The sequence below is a fragment of the Daktulosphaira vitifoliae genome, unplaced genomic scaffold (genome assembly GCF_025091365.1).
Source record: "Daktulosphaira vitifoliae isolate Bord-2020 unplaced genomic scaffold, ASM2509136v1 Scaffold_5, whole genome shotgun sequence".
Taxonomy (NCBI): Eukaryota; Metazoa; Arthropoda; class Insecta; order Hemiptera; family Phylloxeridae; genus Daktulosphaira; species Daktulosphaira vitifoliae.
Genome location: NW_026099576.1, coordinates 11783787 through 11792693, shown reverse-complemented (window position 1 = coordinate 11792693; position 8907 = coordinate 11783787).

Here is an 8907-nt window from a genome sequence, read left to right as displayed (position 1 = left end):
GATACGTCAAAAGATCACAAATCGTATCTAGTCGAAGACATTACCCTTAAAAATTGAAAAAAATTCCCTCGTTCCCCATAAAAGGGGGAAACCTCCAAAAAAATTTTCGAAATTTTTTCATTTTTTTTCACTTAAAATTGCCATAACTTTTTTAAAAATGAAGATGTCAATATAATTCTTTTTTATATAGATGCATAATATCATTACCTTTCATTTGGTATATTTTTTTCATAAATTTAACCCTTAACCTGCCCACAAGGGGGGATTTAAAATGACAACTTTTTCACAAAAAATTAATTTTTTTAACTTAAATTTTGAAAATGTTCCGGAAGGTCTGACACTTTTATATATATCTTAAATTAAAGCTAATGTAATATACTTTATCATGGAAAAAAAAAATTTCGGACTTTATTTTATCTTCAAGGTGAAAATGGCTACCAAATGCTATTATTGTGTGAAAATTCTCAATTTTATTTTTTACATTTTTAACATTATAATGCTATAACTTATTGAAAAGTGTATTGATCAATATAATTTTTTTATGGGAAATACTATTTTCTAATAATCTCTTTTTTATTCGACATACTTTGTCTTAATCAGGATATTAATAAGGAACTAGCAGTTTATGAAGCTTTTGGAATAATCCACCAATTTTTTAAAATTAAACACTATCTAAAGATTTGCATCGAAGCGTTTTTTTTTGATAGTGATTTTAATCACTGTCAGATATCATTATACTTGATCCAACTATGCCACGTCACCACTGTGCCGCGACCCCCCTGTGCTGGGTTTTTTTATAGATGCATGATGTTATTACCTATCATTTGGTATATTTTTTTTTTATATCTGATCCTTTAATTGCCCACGGGGGGGATTTAAAATGACAACTTTTTCACAAAAAATTAATTTTTTCAATTTAACTTTTGAAAATGTTCCGGAAAGTCTGACACTTTAATATACATCTTAAACTAAAGTTAATGTAATATACTTTATTATGGTAAAAAAAAATTTCAGACTTTATTTTATCTTCTGGATGAAAATGGCTACCAAATGCTATTTTTGTGTGAAAATTTTCGATTTTCTATTTTACATTTTAGCTTCGATGCGAAGCTGAGAAGGTATTGGTTTTACTAAGATGTGTTTTTTTTTTTTTTGTGTCTGTTACCACTTTTTCTCAGCTCTCACCGAACCGATTTCTTTCAATGATACGTCAAAAGATCACAAATCGTATCTAGTCGAAGACATTACCCTCAAAAATTGAAAAAAATACCCTCGTTCCTCGTAAATGGGGGAAACCTCCAAAAAAATTAGAAATTTAAAAATCGCTAATTTTTGATATTTTTTCATTTTTTTTCACTTAAAATTGCCATAACTTTTTTAAAAATGAAGATGTCAATATAATTCTTTTTTATATAGATGCATAATATCATTACCTTTCATTTGGTATATTTTTTTTCATAAATTTAACCCTTAACCTGCCCACAAGGGGGGATTTAAAATGACAACTTTTTCACAAAAAATTAACTTTTGAAAATGTTCCGGAAGGTCTGACAATTTTATATATATCTTAAATTAAAGGTAATGTAATGTTCTTTATTATGCAAAAAAAAAATTTCGGACTTTATTTTATCTTCATGGTGAAAACAGACATTAAACTTAATAAAAAAAATACGATTTTTGTAAAAAAATTCTTTTTTATATTTTTAACTTTATAATGCTATAACTTCTCGAATGATGTATGGATCAATATAATTCTTTTTTTTGTAGATGCATGATGTCTTTACCTATCATTTGGTATATTTTTTTTATAAATCTGACTTTTTACCTGCCTACAGGGGGGGATTCAAAATGACAACTTTTTCACAAAAAATTGACTTTTTCACAAAAAATTGACTCTTTCAACTTAAATTTTGAAAGTGTTCCGGAAAGTCTAACACTTTTATATATATCTTAAATTAAAGATAATGTAATGTACTTTATTATGGAAAAAAAAATGTCAGACTTTATTTTGTCTTCAAGGTGAAAATGGCTACCGAATGCTATTTTTGTGTGAAAATTCTCGATTTTATTTTTTACATTTTTAACATTATAATGCTTTAATTTGAAAAAAAAAAATCAATAATTTTTTCAATTTTTTTTTACTTAAAACTGCCATAACTTTTTCAAAAATGAACAAATCGATATAATTTTTTTTTTATAGATGCTCGATGTCTTTACCTATCATTTGGTATATTTTTTTTATAAATCTGACTTTTTACCTGCCTACAGGTGGGGATTCAAAATGACAACTTTTTCACAAAAAATTGACTTTTTCAACTTAAATTTTGAAAGTGTTCCGGAAAGTCTAACACTTTTATATATATCTTAAATTAAAGATAATGTAATGTACTTTATTATGGAAAAAAAAATGTCAGACTTTATTTTGTCTTCAAGGTGAAAATGGCTACCGAATGCTATTTTTGTGTGAAAATTCTCGATTTTATTTTTTACATTTTTAACATTATAATGCTTTAATTTGAAAAAAAAAAATCAATAATTTTTTCAATTTTTTTTTACTTAAAACTGCCATAACTTTTTCAAAAATGAACAAATCGATATAATTTTTTTTTTATAGATGCTCGATGTCTTTACCTATCATTTGGTATATTTTTTTTATAAATCTGACTTTTTACCTGCCTACAGGTGGGGATTCAAAATGACAACTTTTTCACAAAAAATTAACTTTTGAAAATGTTCTGGAAGAACTGACACTTATATATATCTTAAATTAAAGCTAATGTAAGATACTTTAATTTGAAAAAAAAAAAATTTGACCTCTGGCCTTGTCTTCATGGTGAAAATGGCTACCGAATGGATCAACACAATTTTTTTATGAGAAATAATATTTTTTAATAATCCCTCTTTCATTCGATATACTTTATCTGAACCAGGATATTAATAACGAACTAGCAGATCATGTTGCTTTTGGAATAATCCACCTATTTTTTAAAATTAAACACTATCTAAAGATTTGCATCGAAGCGTTTTTTATGATAGTGATTTTAATCACTGTCAGATATCATTATACTTGATCCAAATATGTCACGTCACCACTGTGCCGCGACCCCCCTGTGCTGGGTTTTTTTTAACTTTATAATGTTATAACTTATTGAAAAGTGTGTGGATCAATACAATTTTTTTATGAGAAATAATATTTATATTCCTCTTTCATTCGACATACTTTATCTTAACCCATCAACGCCGAGAATTATTTTTTTTCAAACTTTCTATTTTTTTTACTAAAAACAGATTAATATACAACACAAACATAAAAAAAAATTATTTTTAAATTTTTTGAAAATACGATTTCTGAGATATTGAGTGTCACCATATGGGTACACTCGGCTTTTACCTATTAAATTATTATTCTAAGAACGCGCGATAAAAATAGCAATACGAATGTCACCATATGGGGACGCCAGGCGTTGATGGGTTAATCAGGATATTAATAAGGAAATAGCAGATCATGTAGCTTTTGGAATAATCCACCAATTTTTTTTAAATTAAACACCATCTAAAGATTTGCATTGAAGCGTTTTTTATGATAGTGATTTTAATCACTGTCAGATATCATTATACTTGATCCAACTATGCCACGTCACCATATCATATCAAAAGATGTAATATAAATGATTCAAACAAATTTTATTTTTAATGTATACCAATTTAAAATTTATTATACAAAAAAAAAAGTTTTGAAAAGAGTCATTATTGAATAAAATAATAACAGACAAAAATAAATTTAAAAATATTAAATTTAATAGAATTTTGACAAGAATATTATTTATATTAATTTATGTTACTGTGTAGTTACATATGAAAAATATTGTTTCGCGAAAATAAAAAATTGTTGGCTACGATTTATAAATCCTAGCTAACAACTTATTTTATACTAACTTATGTATGTTAGTATAACAAAGTTTATCAATGGATTTTGATATTCATTTAATTAATAATTTATTTACGCATGAAGTAATTACAGTTAACTAATAACTCATAAACAAATTTATGATTGTATAGTTACAGGTTTCGCTTGTTGCTTTTTCCAGTTGACTCAGAATATTTTTTATCGTTAATACAGAACAGATAAAATTACTAAATAAACTCATTTAGGTGTAAATTACACTTTAAATTAAAAAAAGTTAATTATTAAAATAAATTAATAATTAAATTGATTATTAAGAATAAAATTTTTCTGAATTGTTAAATTTAAATATTTTATAATAATTTTTCAACATGTTTTTTATTTGTGCTAAAGTTATATTATAACTTCGTCTTAAGGGAGCCATAGTGAAAATTATAAAAATTAATTAAGTGTTTAGAGACATTTGGAACATTTGACTTGACTTTACTCATTTGGTGCTATATCTTAATTAACCGGTTTTGGTAATGACACTCCCAAACTTTAAATATTAATATAAATTAAATCAAAGCCGAAGGGTTCCTTTAAAAAATGTTTCTACAATAATACTTGTATATCGATCTAAATGTCTTTATATATGAAAAATCTGATTTCTCTTAAATTAATAAATTAAATTTGAAAAGCAAAATTATTATTCTTTTTTATTAAGAGTTTTGGTGTTAATTTAGATGTTGTACTTATTTTTTCGTTTTGATGTCCGTTTTTTACGGTAAGGTTTCCGTAAAAATCCCATAATAGTAATACTTCTAGTACTAATTTTTTAAAAATAGTTTTGAGTTCAAGTTGAATTTAATTATTCTGTTATAAATTAGGTATTAAAACAAGAAATCATAAATCGTAAAATATACTGTAAAGGTGGGATTGAAAGTATTTGAAAAAGAAAATAATATTCAAGAAAAAAAAATATTGATATATTTACGATAAAGTTGTAAAAAAAATAAATTATCATTTATAACGTAATAGCACAAATCGTTTAAAATTTAATTACACATATCAATGTCAGGGCTTTTCATAATGCTATGATATAACTACCAAAAAACGATGATATCATAAAACGTAGAAAAAACGTGAATGTTCAATGAAAAATTTATAATAATGACAAACAACATATAACTTTAAACAAAATAAAATAAAAATGAAAACATAACTAAAAACAAAATAAAACAAAAATAAACAGAAAAGGAAAATATTGATGATTGATTATAATTTATAAGGTATAATTAATTTAGGTAAAATATAACTTAAGAGTAAACCAGTGTTTCTCAACTTAGTAAGAGAAATTCTCACATGCGAACAATGACGGGTTAATTTGCAATAAAGTAAAAAATTATTAAATATAAAAATCAATAATGTTTGAATACGGAAAAACGTAAAACATAATAAATTTATACCGAATTAACATCATAAAACGGAAAACATATTAAATTTATAACGTTTTAATTATTTAAAACGTAATACGTAGTATACTGTTATCGTTTTATTAGTCATAACGTTAAAACAAAACAAAAAAATTTATTTAAGCCCTGATCAATGTATTACATATTAATATGTATTGTTTTATGCTGGCTTGGCCTGGCCGCTAACACAAATACACACACACACACAAATTAATAATAAAAACTAGCATCAAAAAGAATTTCTAGGCTCTTCTCTTGTCCCTCTTTCAGAATACCAGTAGTGGATTTTCAACATTTTTTTGGGAAAGGGAGGGGGTAATAAGGAATACAACTTACCTATTAGAGTCTTATTCTATATCAAATAATGTAATAATATTGGTGTCTAAGACAGTCCAGATTAAAAGTATATCAAATAAATTTATTAGCTTTGTTTATAAAACTATACGTACAAATAACATTTATATTATATTTAGTTAAATTATACTAACACTTTTTTTATATTAAACTCTACAATGGTTAATTATTGTTTTTTTTATGATAGTACTTATTATTAAATCTTAATAAATTTTAACCTACGAGTTAATTGAATATTGAATGTTTAACCTTTGAGGTCACTTGTTTTTTTTTAAATATAAAATCTAAATTTATTTACTTTCATTATATTAAAACTAATTTAGGTGAAAGTTATATTATTAAAGTATTTCGTATTTCAACAGAATAACAAAAAAATTGATCGCATTATAACATAATTTCTCACAAAAAGTTATGTTTAAAATTAAAACTTATTTTTCAATTTCAGCGCAAGTTTTTCTAGTATACGAGTTAATACAGATATGATGAAACTTCTGTATTAACTCGGATTTATAAAAAAAAATATGTAGTATATCATATTATAGGGGATAATTGAGAATGAGAGGAACATAATTATTTTAGGATATTAATTACAATAGGTTTAAAAATAAGAAAATATGCGAAAATCATTAAAAAATGAATATAAAGTATAATAGATAAAAAATAATTATAATAAAACCTATACTGTTCTATATACTTAATTTTTCTCAAAAAATTTGTCTGATAATCAAATAATTATAATAAATTAAAGTACATCTCTTTTCAATAATTAAAGTGAATCATGTATTTTACTTTCAGACATTATAAAAATAAATTCATTGTAGAATTTTATATTTATAATATCAAATAATTTCTCTAATGACTAGTAAATAAAAAAAAAAGAAGAGTTTAATAAGAAATGTTTTCTGTAATTTAGAATTTTTTCTAAATATTGAGATTATGATTGTTTTATTGTTTGTTTTCAAGTAAATACTAATTTTAATTTTGTTGTATTGATTACTTTAATTCATAAATATATTGCTCCAAAATAGTTTAAACACTTAAAAAATAAAAATTGTAATCATAAACTATGTACTATGTTAATTATGAAAATTGAACTGTGAGTTATGAGTTTTGTTACATTAAATAATTATATTAAGTTATTTTTAATGTATTTAAAACCATACAGAAAAATAATATCAGTAAGATAGCGAAAATAGTAAGAGATTCATGGATACTCATTTATTTGGGTTAGGGTCGAAATATAGTTTTCTAAAATTAGGTCAAGTGCTTGCGAATTGTGGTATACGAAATGACGCATGCGCATTCTGTCGAATGAGAATGCACGTTTCAAATAAGACTTAAAAATGAATTAAACTCAACGATCCATCAGGGTTGTTACGTTTAAAATACATTGTATTGAAACAATGTTTTTTAACATGTTTAGAACACTTAAAATTAAAAAATGTACATTGTTCTCATGGGATAATTCAAACGTTTTAAACTGTATATTTATCTTTTAAAAAGTTTTTTTTAAACATTTTATTTAACAATCCTGAGATTTACATTTAATGAAATAAAAAGTATAAGGGTTAACGATTTTTTCGAACAGTTGTGATTTATAGTCTAAGGGAAAAGTTTTTATACGTATCCTCTACCTGTACAATGAACGTTGTGCGCATTATGACCTTGGTACTATTTTAAATGAAATGCCAACGTCTATTTTTATCATAGAAATATTTTTCAGCAACAATCACATGAGTTGTTTTATGATTTTGGCTAGTTGCCCCGTTCTTTACACAATGTTTTATTTTTCGTTTACCATTTTTAATGGTAAATTTCAAAATTTTAAAATAAAATATGATTATTTTACTTGTATTTGTTGTAATTGTCAAGATATTCTTTGTAACAATTCATTTCCGCAATTATCAAGCTCATTATTAAGGTACATGAAATACAATAAAAACACAATAACTTATACGAAATAAATAGAACTGCTAAATTTTAATCAATATTTCTATAGTGGGCGTAATGCTTTACAAATGTTTAACTATGTATTAGTTTTCTAAGAACGCGAATAGTATTTGTTATAGACAGAAAATTCCCTGAAGGATGAAAAACAAAATTGCTGAATGCAACAAATTCCAAACAGTTATGGGCTATAAAAACAGGACTGTAATTAAGATTGTGGTAAAACAGCATTTATTGTTAAATAAATAATTTAGTATGATTTTAAATTTATATTTTGTGTCTATCAAATTTACTAATGAACCACATTCATATTTTAATATACTTACGTCTACTTAATCACACAATGAATTAAATCAAAAAGAGTAACTAAGTAAAAATTTGAACTTGTGTTTATTTGGCTGTTATTCAAAACACGTGATATAGTGTTTTTTATGAGTTATTATGTGTTAATTATATTTATGTAAAATAATACACCATATTAATTTTTGAGCAGTAACAACGTTTCATAGAGATTAATAATGCTACTATAAAATTTTGTGTTATTTTTTAATTGAAAAATTGTGACTAAGCATAATAAGCGTAATAGGTAAACGTTTGATAATGCTTTATTTAAATGCTTTAGTGTAAATAGTTAACGTAGAAATATCGAGAACATTCTCTTTTTTTAAATCAAACAATTGAGACAAACTTGATTAAATGATCGATGACCGGATAAGTAGTTTCTATTGATAGCACTGTTATTTATTGTCCAAGGAATCGCGGAGCTAGTTAAAATAATGAGTTTCATTGCGAAGGTTTTTACTGCTAAAACACTTATCATAATTCAATTGCGCAGTTAAATAACCTGATATACTTTCCAATGTCCATGAATCAAATCGCAGTATAAATTCTCTGCAAAAGTTCACTTAGACATTATATTTATCGAGGAAATTTAATTAATTGTTTAAGCCAACAATGATATGTAAAACGTACAGTTCTAAATAGGTTAATAAACTATCCAATCAGTTAATGTGTAAATGGTTTATATACTTATCCAAAATGTTTTCAGATGAGTCAAAAGCGTCGCTGAAAGGTTTTAGCAGGTCATGGTTATAACTTTTAAATATAATATTTTATTTATGTTAATATTTTAAGTGTATTTATTTATTTGGATTGAATTGTTTAACTTTACATTTTTCAAAACTCTTAATCTTGAGTATTTTTCGCGAGTAATGGTAAAATTAAACTCCTATAGGGACTTTAATTCAA